At 43.3% G+C, this 12,231-nt stretch overlaps 1 protein-coding gene across 1 annotated transcript in view; it reads left to right on the top strand.

The window, feature by feature from the left end:
* The window catches only part of DNAH11 (dynein axonemal heavy chain 11), a 2,866,633-nt gene that overhangs the window by 2,730,374 nt on the left and 124,028 nt on the right, over positions 1-12,231 (top strand). The gene's annotated exons all lie outside the window — the stretch shown is intronic.

Below are 12,231 nucleotides of genomic sequence, written 5' to 3'. Positions count from 1 at the left end.
ATTGATGGCTGTTTGTCAGACTCATTCAGAAGACATATGTTGCAAGAAACTATCACTTTAGAAAAGGTATGGATGGCTGCTAGAGCTGAGGAGTGAGCCGATCGGTAAGTCGCCAATATGGAAGGGAGAGCAGCAAAAGGTAAATCAGCACTGGTCATGAAAAGTAGATACCAGCGCCAAGCAGTTGCTGGTAAGTCAACATCTTCAAATAAAGAAAGATTGTGTTTCTGATGTGGATTTTCATTTCCACATGAGAATAAATGTCCAGCCATAGGACAGGTATGCATAATGTGCTGAAAGGAGAACAACTTTATAACTGTTTGCAAAGTGAAGAAAAACCCAAGTGCATCATGGCATGAGGAGAAGATAAATACCAAAATGTTCCAGAAACCTGTCTAGCCGCACCCACAAAGACAAAAAACAACCTCAGCTGTGACAGGTCGAAACTAAATGAAGTCAATCACCATCAGGTTGATTTGCAAGAGTTCCTTGACGTCATTATCGAGTGACAAAAAAGAGGGTGAATGTGCAATGATCATTTATAAAAGAGAATGACATGCATGAGTGGGCCTTAGACAAGGGCAGAAATTAGCTGAAAAAGCAAAAGAACTCTTATGGACATTGCCCCAAAATCAACATGAAAAATCAGCGAATGCCCAGTCACTTTTGTAATTCACAGTGTTGCATCGATCAACATCAACATCATGCCCATTGAACAATTTCACATTCTGTCACCTGTACCATGGCCCAAAGCATCAAGTACAAAAATGTCCACAGATGCTGCTTCCAAACTGTTGTGGAGTCAAGAATTATATATAGCAACCATGTGACACAAGAAGATGTACCTGCAGGCCCTAATTCACATTCTTCAAGGTAGTCCATCCAGCGCATGCCTACTTAGCTTATTAACTGCTGTTAACATGGGGCTGATCTCAATCAATTACATTCTAAATACACAACTTGAAATTGAGTCAGTTTCTGTCACTGTTTTATGGTCTAAGAAGGTTCAAAATGATGGAGGTGCAGCTTCACATTAATGAAGACGTCAGGCCTGTTGCACAAAGACACTGCAGGATAGCCTTTCTCCTACAAGAAGCAGTCGAGAAGGAGCTAGAAGCTTTGCTGAAAGATGACATTATTAAGCACTCTACTGGTCCCGCATCATGGGCGTTGCCCATTGTAATGGAGCCAAAAAAGGACAGTAGTGGTGCGGTGTGCATCTGCGTGGACATGGACCAAGATAACAAAGCAATCAAGAGAAAAAGACATCCTGGTCCGCACATTGCGGAAACAATCATGCAGTTAAATGGAGCCAAAGTTTTCTTTCATTTTGATCCGAACAAGGGCTACCATCAGCTTCAATTGGAGGAGAATAGGTACATTGCCACTTTTTCAACTCATGTTGGTTTATTTAGATACAAAAGATTAAGCTTTGGAGTGTCCTCTGCTGCAGAAATATTCCAAGATGTCATACGTAGGATTATTAAGCTTGTAACACATGCCTTCAATTACAGTGATGATAGATTGGTATTTGGTGCTACCTGAAAAGAGCATGACAAGGCCCTCAAACAAGTGTGTCAATTACTTCTAGATGCCAGCCTAACCCTAAACCCTGAAAAATGTGAATTTTACAAAACAAGTTCTTTTAAGTTCTTTAGATATGTATTTTTTGATGAAGGCATGACTCCCGATCCTGATAATATCACCATTGTGCAGTCTTTCTTGGGCATGCCCACTTACTGTTCAAGACACGTTTGTGACGTTGCCACAGTGAGTGCCCCTTTGTGAGACTTGGCAAAGTGAAACATTCAGTTTAATGGTCCACCGAATGTGACCACAGTTTCAAATTAGACATGCAATTAAAAATGTGACTGAGATAGCTTACTTTGATTCTAAATTGCACACTAAGATCACTGTTGATTGAAGCCCGGTGGGGTTGGGTGCAGTCCTTGCTCAACATAGCAGACATCCAAATGCTCAGAGACACATTGTGGCATTACACTAGTTGAAGTTTATTTGGAACAGAACAAGCCTATTCCCAGCTGGAAAAGGAAACTCTGGTGGTGGTATGGGCCTGTGAACATTTTCATGTGTTTCTATATGGAAAGCATTTCACGATCATCATTGATCACAAGGCGTTACTTACCATTTTCGGCAATCCAAAAGCCAAGAAGCCTTCGAACATCAAGAGGTGGGGGTTTCATGTACAAGAACATGACTATACAATTGTGTACAATGCAGGCAAAAATCAAAACCCTGCTGATTATTTCTCATGAGTACATTTACCTGTACAGTTTTATGGCATAGTTCAGCATCAAAAACTACTTAGTACACAAACCTGTAAAGTTTAGCACGCCTGCAACTCTGTCCATTGAACAGACCATTCCTGCTACCAGTGCTGATGAGGACGTGTGCCCTTAAAGACATTATTGCAACCCAGTTATGGGGACGGAGTGTTCAACCCTTGAGTGATGATGTTGAATTTTTTTAAATAATGCAGTGTACAAGATGAACTGTCTGTAACCAAAGGGATTGTGCTGAGGGAATCCTAGATTGTCATACCTGTGAGTTTAAGACAGCAAGTGACTGAACTCTCCTATGAAGGCCATCATGGAATTCTGACCACCAAGGGGGCATTAAGGGATCGCATGTGGATCCCTCGCTTAGACGAGAAAGTAGAGAGGGAATTAAAGGAGTTCTATTTAAGCAACTGCCTATCTTCCAAGGTATCCAGCATCCCCTGACAATTTCCGATCTCCCTGCACATGCATGGGACAGAATTGCCGCTGACTTCTTTGGGCCTCTGGCCAATGGCCATCACCTTGTGGTGATCACTGATGAACACTCCTTGTTTCCTCTGGTAGAAGACATCCATTCCACCACCCACACCAAAGTAATTGAGCAGCTCCATAACATATTTGCTGTTTGGGGCATACCAGATATTCTCAAGTCTGACAATGGTCCACCACAGTTCAACAACAAGGAGTTCAAAGAGTTTTTAGCTGGTCTTAACATCAGGCATCAGAAGAGCACACCTTTGTAGCTACAAGCCAACGGTGTCATGGAACGATTCATGGGGACCCTGAAACTGGTTATTGTATTGCTCTCACTTAAACTAAGAGTACACAATGCCAAAAGAATGCAGCACTCCCAGTCTAAATATTGAATTTATTAAGACACTCCCCAAATATCAAATAAAAATCACAAAAATATATGAGAATTAGCATAGAACTAAAATGCAGCAGAACATGTGTATATAAAAAGATAAACAAATATATATCAAATGGTCAAGATTTAAAAAGAAATATGCAATATATCAACAGAGCATGTATACATAACCTAAATAGTCAAGATTTAAAATGCATCACCATGGGGTGGTATCATCATCCTCACCAGCCAGACTGAGGAACCCTTTGATCAGCCAAGGCAGGAGACCCCCGATTGGCCAGCGCATCTGCTCCACAGGTGAGTTCCTGACTTAGCGCCAGGCCTCCCAGTCTTTTGTACCTTAAAACAAGCTCAGGGATAGAATTCTAGAAATCCCCCCACACACACCTCTGTTATGAAATTAATCGCTGGCTGTACTTTTGTCATAAACATGCAAAAGAGCCAGGCGCCCATGCCTGTTTTGAGACAGAACAGTACATTTCTCTGATAAGACCGTCTCAACCTTGTGAGTCCGCATCCCCCATAATATGTTCCCGCACAGTCTGATCCCTTTCTTGCAGAGAGAAAACAAGTTCTGTGTGGAAAACAAGTTTTGTGAGAATGGAATCACTTGCATGAAACGGAGTTGATGGTCAAACATGGAGTCAATGGTTAAATACATACAGCATCACAGTTATTCAACGTGCATCAATAGAGAGACTTGATTTGAGTTAGGTGCCATGCCAAGCCCTCCATGTGTATCGGTCAACCCCTTTTTCCACTACAGGTGAGAGTCCTGCCTCTCTACAGAGGGCTATGAAACCAAATTGCCACAGTGGACACCTGAACGAACTTTACATGTTGATGTGACTCGTACACTGTCACTGCTCGAAAGCACCGGATAAAAATGTATGCTGATTGACGTCGTCAAACTGGAGACCTTGTGTTCAGTGAGGGCAATTTGGTGTTCATTTAGCAAATGCGAAAGAAAGATTCCACATTTCAGGTTGAGCCTTTAATAGTTGTGACATGAAAGGGCCATACGATAATGGCGTATCGTCCTGGCATATCCATCACAAGGGACACGTCCCACTTCAGACATCTCTCCTGATGATCATCATGCCCTACTACTTCAGAGGAAACTGCCCCACATGAAGACTCTGATCAAACATCCGACCCTGTCCCACTGGGGTCCACCGCAGGTACAGCTCATCTACTTCATACCATGAGGTCTGGCCAAACTGTGCGACCACTTAGGCGGCTGTTCGAAGAAATATGATGCTGCTATTTGTTCCTGCCTTTTGTTTGTGTCTTTTTATTTAACGAGGGGAGAGATGTAGGGGGTTATTACAACTTTGGAGGAGGTGTTAATCTGTCCCAAAAGTGACAGTAAAGTGACGGATATACCACCAGCCGTATTACGAGTTCCATAGGATATAATGGACTCGTAATACGGCTGGTGGTATATCCGTCACTTTACCGTCACTTTTGGGACGGATTAACACCTCCTCCAAAGTTGTAATAACCCCCGTAGTGTCTTAGAACTGTATGTGCTAGGACCTCAAGCTTAGCGGCGGTCTTATGAAAGAAGTTATATAATCGATGTGGTGGTGTCACAGTGTGGTCTTAACGGGTATTGGATATTGTTAGTTAGTCACATGTTGTACACTGAAGAGTAAAGCAATTAATTTCAAGCTCTGTATTTGGTGTGTTCTTATGCATGCTACTTGGCTGGGGTGGATGCCACAGAATACTTCCAAAAGCCTCCAAATAAAATAATTACATATTATCTGTCAATTAAATTCATAAGACATCTGAATGTACCACTTAAATCCCCTTTAAAAGAACATAATCCAAAGACATGCGTGCTAATTAGATTTGTTTTGATTAACTCACCATTGTGGCGATTACTTACCATTCATCAGTCTGTCTGTGGTTTATACTGCTTTCTGCTGTCCTAGCAATTTATGTGTAATCGTTCAGCTAGCAGGACATTTTTGTAAACGTCGGGGTTCATGTCATTCATGAAAATCTACATTGCAAATATCAAGCCGATGATCAACAGAGATCACAGATAACCACCCTGCAGGAGGGTCTATGAAGGCTCTGTTTCAAAGGTACCACAGAGAGCATTAGGGGAAGGCAGAGTCCGGTTGATACTGTGTACAATATTTCTTTTTCAAAATATTTATATTCTTCTAGGAACATAAAATCAGCATCACACACAGACAGTCTCCGTTGAGAGATACGTATGGGATAAAGTTACTGAGAGAAATAAACAGAAACTCAAAAGAAAAAAGAGATTACATTACTTTAAACTAACCTACTCTGTCATAATGCCTTCCTTTCAACTTGAGCGGATTGCACAAATACTTTAGTATACTAATGCAGCCACCGAATGGAAGGATGGTCTCCATAGTTTAATATGTTTCTCTAAACATGCTCACTGAACCTTTATGCCTGTGTTCATTAGCTATAACCCTTCCATTTGTCAGGGTCAGGAGTGACCCAGTCTTTTGGATGACAGATTTCAGCATTGAGCATTGTCCTGCCATGGATCATTCCTGCACAAATGTGACCCAACCCTCCTCGGTCCACTCTTCCAGCAATGTTTTGCTACCAGTACTAGCTAGATGGTAGATAATCTGAATCACAGTTGTAAAACTGTACATCACATTGGTCAAATCTTAATGGTCTGTATTGCCCTCTCTGTGGATCCATGCAACAACAGCCAATGGTACAGGCATTGGAGACTGGACATCAAGCAATACAGCTAAACTAAAGGCAGGTTTGGAGTACCCCTTTCAAATGGAAGCTGCACTTTAGAGAGAGCTACGCTTCATCTACCACTACTCTAGACAGGTCACCAACCAAAGTAGTAAAACAGCGTAAATAGCACCAATCTACATGCATACCGATAGCGAGACCAAAGATGTCACTCTGTTCCAAGGTGACGAGCATGCCTTTTAGTGGATCCTTAACATACAACAGAAGACCATCCACTTACCAGACATTTCTCTCTTCTCCACCCACTAGTGCCAGACCTCATCCAAGTACCTGCTTTGGATTTTACATAATCTAGACCGGTAGGTTTACGTGCTTCTAGGAATTTGTTCCTCTGGTCCAGGTGACATATGGAGGCTGGGAGTAAAATAGCTCATAGTTGGTAAAAAAAAACTGTGTTTATAATTTGTGAGTGAACCATAGATCCATATACATCCCCAAAGCAGCAATCTCCACCTTCTTGTCTGTTATTCGCACTCCACATCGTGCTACCTTGACACATAGGAATGTAATCTAGGCAAGGAACCCTATCTTCTGATTCACTATATGCAGCTCTGCCCATTACATATGCTTCATTTTGGTCAGGATGCTCAGAATCATCTTACAGGCACCACACATCATCTCTATATCATCATTCAACACAAAACATTATAAAGGCAGGGATGTGCCGCAGTTAACTGAATACGGCGCACCCCTGTGATTCCCCCTGTGGTAGCGCTAAATGTAGCTGCCAATGCAGGCATCCTTGCACCATTGTGCAATGATGTCTGCGTTGAGGGGGGTGATTGTTTATGTGCGGGAAGGTGTCCCTTCCTGCACATAAACAATCACTAATTGCGCTTCGGCACTTGTGTGTGCTGCACAATGCAGCACACACAGAAATGCCAAAGCGTCATGTTCAAATGATTGTTTATGAGCAGGAAGGGACAGCTTCCCGCACAGAAACAATCATTTCTGGCATTTTGCTCACGCATAGAAAAAGCAAATAACAAAGAGGAGTAAAAGTATTCTTCCTCGTTTTGCCCTGCTAACGCCACCCCTATGGGTGGCGTTAGATTTTGGCGCTGCCTCAGGTTTACGAAATTTCTTAAATCTGAAGCAGCCTCAAAATGCAATGGGTGTTGCTGTGACCCAAGCAATAGCAGCACCCTTCTGCCCTTGAAGGTGGCTGGTGTCATAGACAGGGTGTACATAGGGAAATAGACAGTGCCCTCCTCCTCAACTACACCAGTCTAACTAGTTTGAGGACCAGCACTTCCTCCCACTGTGCTGGTGCTAAACTGGCTACAGTTGACACAGAGAAAGAAAGCGTATCTTTATCATGTCTCCCTGTAGTTATGCTTAATTATGAATGTGCAGGCCTTACCCTGGTCCTTTTCAAGTCAATGAAGTTCCTGAACCCTCCTCAGCCACCCTTCCAGAGGTGAGAGGAGTCATATGCCTTTCAACCAGGTCTTTCTACTGAAATGTCTAAGCCATTGTTTTGGCCCTGGGCGCAGTTTTCACCCCTTGTTAAGTGTAAACACTTACAGGGGCTAGCTACTGGCAGGTTAATGCTAATTGGACAATTGAAGATTCAGGCAGACCAAGTTTCACTTTGTAAAAGTTATTTTTCTGAGATATTAATCAAGAATTCAACTTCACCAATGAGTTTGATTTTTAATGAATAACTGTTGGACATTGGATTTCTGGTTGGTAGAGGTATGCACCCTGTCCAAGCTGGAACCACAGTCCTAGTCAGGTTAAGACACAAACACCCCCTAGGTTAACCTATGCTCAACCTCTGGTAGCTTGGCACAGACCAGCTATGATTAACTTAAGAGGCAATGTGTAAAGTATTTTTTGCAACACTTCCAACAGTAAAACAGTAAAAACACCACACATTAATTATCCACACCAAGTTAGAAAAATAGAGATTAATTTAAGACCAAAATGAAAAAAAACAATATGAAGAAGTTGATGTATGATGTTTTAAAGAATAAATGCAAAACAACACTTAGAAGCAATAAGCGCTTAAATGGGACATCTGGTCGCGCTCGACTGGGGCAAAGTCAAAAGTTCAGGCCAACAGTGATGGAGCGCGGGCCGGATGCAGGGACCCACTTGGGCCCACTGAGCAAAAGCACCTTGATTCTGGATGCGTAACCATCAACGAAGATGCGAGGTGCCGCCAAAGCGATGCATTGGTGTCGAGCAATGCAGTGGACGAGGCACATCAATTTTCTCCATGCAACTGCAGTGGTGCAGTGATTCTGAGTGCAATAAATTGGTTCTGAGTGCGAGGAGCGGCTGCTGCTCCCACAGTAGGCAATGCATTGATTCCAAAGGGAAAGTGCCAGTTCCGAGGGCGATGCATCAGTTCCATTCCACTCAACTACAAGGGTGAGCTGGTTCCGACTCGCAAAAAGGTGAGGATGCACTGGGTTTGAAAAAGATGCATGGGCTCTTTTTGAGGCAGCACTTTATACCCACTTCCAAGGACTGGGTTTGCACCACTTGGCAAGGCAAGACTTGCAAAATGCGAATTCCAGGTTCTGTAAAGTTAAAGTCTCTTGCTTCCCTAAAACTTCAGAAAACAGGAGACCAGTCAGACGGGCCTTGGTGTCACTCTGAGTTCTGGGTTGTAGAGATGTAGGTCTAGTCTGTCTCACTCCCAGACAAGAGGACAGCAGGTCAGCTCAGCAAAGTAGGGATACGGCAGAATAGCAGCAGCTTTTCAAGGAGGCAGTTCCTTATAGCAGCACAGCAGTCTTTCTTCCTGGCAGAGTATCCGCAGGTCCAGAAGTGTACTGAGTTGGTGGTGTCAAAGGTCCATTACTTACACCCAGCTATCCCTACCTGGGAGAGACTTCAAAGAAAGGTCTTTGAATTGCACAGAGGTCCTCCCTTCCTGCCATGGCTACAGACAAACTTCAGGGGGGTATGCAGCACTTTGTGTGTGGCTGGACACTACCCATTCAGCTGTGTCAATCCCTTCCTCCCATCCAGCCCAGGATGGCCCATCATTCTTTCCTAAGTGCTGCTTCACTTTCACATCCCCAACAGCCCCATATTCTCTGTCTTGCTGTCCCTTCGCCTCTTGCCCATCAGCTGAGCTGTCTTCTTTTTTTTTTTATAGTTTTCAAACCTCATTAGCTCCTTTGTTGCTTTGCCGAGCTTTGTCAATTTGTTTTCTTTTAATTTCTGTTTTATTTTTTATTTTTTTCAGAGTTTGTCATAAGGACAATTTGCTTTAAGGAGCTCCTTTCTCCATTGTGTGTTTTTGGGCACCGTTTATGTTTTTTAATTTACTGCTTCCTGATGGGCATCTGCCATCTTGCAGAAGAGTAAAAGTAAAAAATAAAAAATCCAAAATAGAGCACTACAGTGTCCTGGCATATCGAGGTGCATACCTCACCAGGTTTATGCTGGTGAGTTTAGCTATTTTTTCTTTTTCTGCCAATGCTGTTTAGCATCAGTAACAAACACCGACAAAGCCAAATAGTCCATTAACGACTTTCAAGGGCAAGACGTCTTGGTTTAAATCAGTATTAGGCCTGCGTATCTCAAGTTTGTGCAGGCATTGGCAAACAAGGGACCTGGGGGCATATTTATACTTGTTTTGCGCCTAATTTGTGTCATTTAAAAAAAAATGCAAATTTGGTGCAAAACTAACTCCATATTTATACTTTGGCACTAGACCCATCTAGTGCCAAATTTATGGAGGTAAAGTCATTTTTTGGATGTGGAAACCTATTTTGCGTCAATGAGATGCAAAGTAGGCGTTCCTGTGCAAAAAATGGCTCTATGGCCTGGGGATATCTATCCCCTGTGCTAAAATCAGGCACGGGGGAGGAGTGGTCAAGCTTTGCACCATTATTGAACGCCTGGTTCAGGGCAGGCGTTAGGGTACTAGGGGACCTGTGGGCCTATTAACATGATGAAACACCATGGAATAAGCCCACAGTTGCCCTCCCCAGGCTCCATGGGCACCCCCACCCACACCAGAGGGACAGCAGAGGATGGGGACCCCATCCCAGGTAAGTACAGGTACGTTTTTTTTATTTTTTAAAGTGCCATGGGGGGCCCTGAAGTGGGCCCCCCTACATGGCACTGGGTGCAATGGCCATGCCCAGGGGACCCTGGTGTCCTATGCTGGCCATAGGGGTGGTGGACATTTTCTAACACAGGAGTCATGTGGTATGGATGGTTTTGCATCAGAAAATGACGCTAGGCTGGTTAGGGTCATTTTTTTTTTTACTCTAACCTGCCTAACATCATTTTTTGGTGCAGAACCGCCTTCTTCCATACCGCCAGCCCCACCCGGCTGATGTCATTTTTTTTTTACGCTAGCCACTCCTTTCCCTCCGGCTTGCACCATTCCGTAAATATGGTGCCCGGCTGGTGCTCAGAAATGGTGCAAGCTGGTGCTAAACTTTTTGGTGCAAAACTGCGTTAGTGCAGTTTTGAACCAAAAAGTGTAAATCAGGGCCCTGATGTCCTAAGCCCAGGTTGCAAACTAGTCTGTGTTTTTGTACAAAGGCTGGTTTTGGGACCTAGGCTTCATTTTGCGACATTGGTCTCATTACAAAATCTACATTTGCAGGATTTTGCAAAAAAAAACAAAAAACGTATGCCTCATTAACGTTTACTAAGTAGCGGAGGTGTTTGCGACTCAGTGTGAATGCAGGGAAGGAGGCCCATTAGTGACAGCAGACTCCATCCCTCTATTTGCATATTCTGCATGTGAACATTTTGTCCACCCACTTCTATTAAAAAAAAAGAGGAAGCTGTCCAGCGGGATAGCATCCACTTCTCAAATTGAAAAAACACCCTAGTGGACTGCCAGTATTTGAGCAGTGGTTTACAGCTGCAATTGCAATCCATTCATAAATGCCATAGCGAATTGCAAAAAAGGTGATATACCCCCTTTACACTCCCCCTTCAGGATGGATCACAAAAGCCCCATTGTAAACAGTTGAGACTGTTCGGCCTTGCAAAGTACTTACAAGACATAGCAACTTCTGGGTTTGCAGCTGGAGAGCCAGTTATTTTGTGAAGTGCATGCTTTGTGACCACAATTCATACCTCAGGTCCGAGGATCTCTATCTTGGAACCTTAGTTGATGTGCAATGATCTGGGTGAATAATGAAACGCTCCAAGTGAATATTACCATTTAGTGCGATCTCTTTCTGTAACATTCTTGGAAGGTCTTGTGAGCTGGCAACGTTTCATAAGTTGGCTGCTGCTGTATAAAGCCTTTCGATTCTTCTTTGCATTCTCTGAGCTAGCAGCCTTTTATGATATGGCCACCACCATCGCCAGAGACAATGGTTTTATCCCACGACTGACAGCTTCACTAAGATCATTGTTAGGTAACCTTCTTGCATTTTTATGTAAACCTCTCCAATTGCCTGTTGTGGTGCCGTGTCTTCATGCCCCCTGAGGGTTCAGCTGCCCACTTCATTCAGGGCAACCACATGAGTGCTGAAAGACTGTAAAAAGTGCTAGCAGCAACTTTTGCTGCGACCCAATAACATTCCGCAAAGTTAATGTATGAGCCAAAAAACACTACTCGCATCCAGCACCCCACCAAATGGATGAGAATATCAGCCACCTAGAATCAGTGATTGTGGAGCAGAAGTATTAAGCTGATTGATAGTTAAAAATACTTAGGGGTACTCATTGCACTGTGGTATCCGTGCAAGTTTGGCATAGCTCAGGCTGTGAGCTGTCCCATAGTCCCTCACTTCATTAGCAGCAGTCTGTGGACTATTTAAAATGTGATTTCTAAATTCCACCTTTGCCCCTAGTTTGTACGTCTTCGCATGAGGGATGAGAAGCAGAGAAGATACAGTTTTAAACAGTGCTCTTTCTTAAAATAAAAACTTAACTTTCACAATTCTTCTCTACTTTTAGAAGATTTATTGTCTACCATGCTGGTCCAATACTATGCTCTTTTAGAGTGCCTCTTTGAATATCCCACTTGAGGTCCATTCTTTAGGGCCAGTATTGAGCCTTTCGCTTCACACATCCATATATGTGATGATGGTTTCACTGTGTGCCACTCACAGGTGGTACTAACATTCCAAGTAGAGTGTACGGTCAGTCTGGTACTTTCACAACTTTTGCTACTTTTCAGTTCCTATGGAACATTGCATAGCTCCCTGTTAAGAAGGGTGATCTTAAATCTCCTGTGCTTCTAATTTTCTAATTTATTGACCGTAGAAATCCAGGGAGTCAAGCACCGTCACTGTGGCCTTCATGTCCTTTTAAACTAGGCCACGAGTGTGAGGCGCAAGAGAGTGAGCTTCAGTTTCC

The sequence above is a fragment of the Pleurodeles waltl genome, chromosome 10 (assembly GCF_031143425.1).
Source record: "Pleurodeles waltl isolate 20211129_DDA chromosome 10, aPleWal1.hap1.20221129, whole genome shotgun sequence".
NCBI lineage: Eukaryota > Metazoa > Chordata > Amphibia > Caudata > Salamandridae > Pleurodeles > Pleurodeles waltl.
The sequence above is the reverse complement of the archived record's forward strand: the minus strand, read 5'-3'. Positions and strand labels throughout refer to the sequence as shown.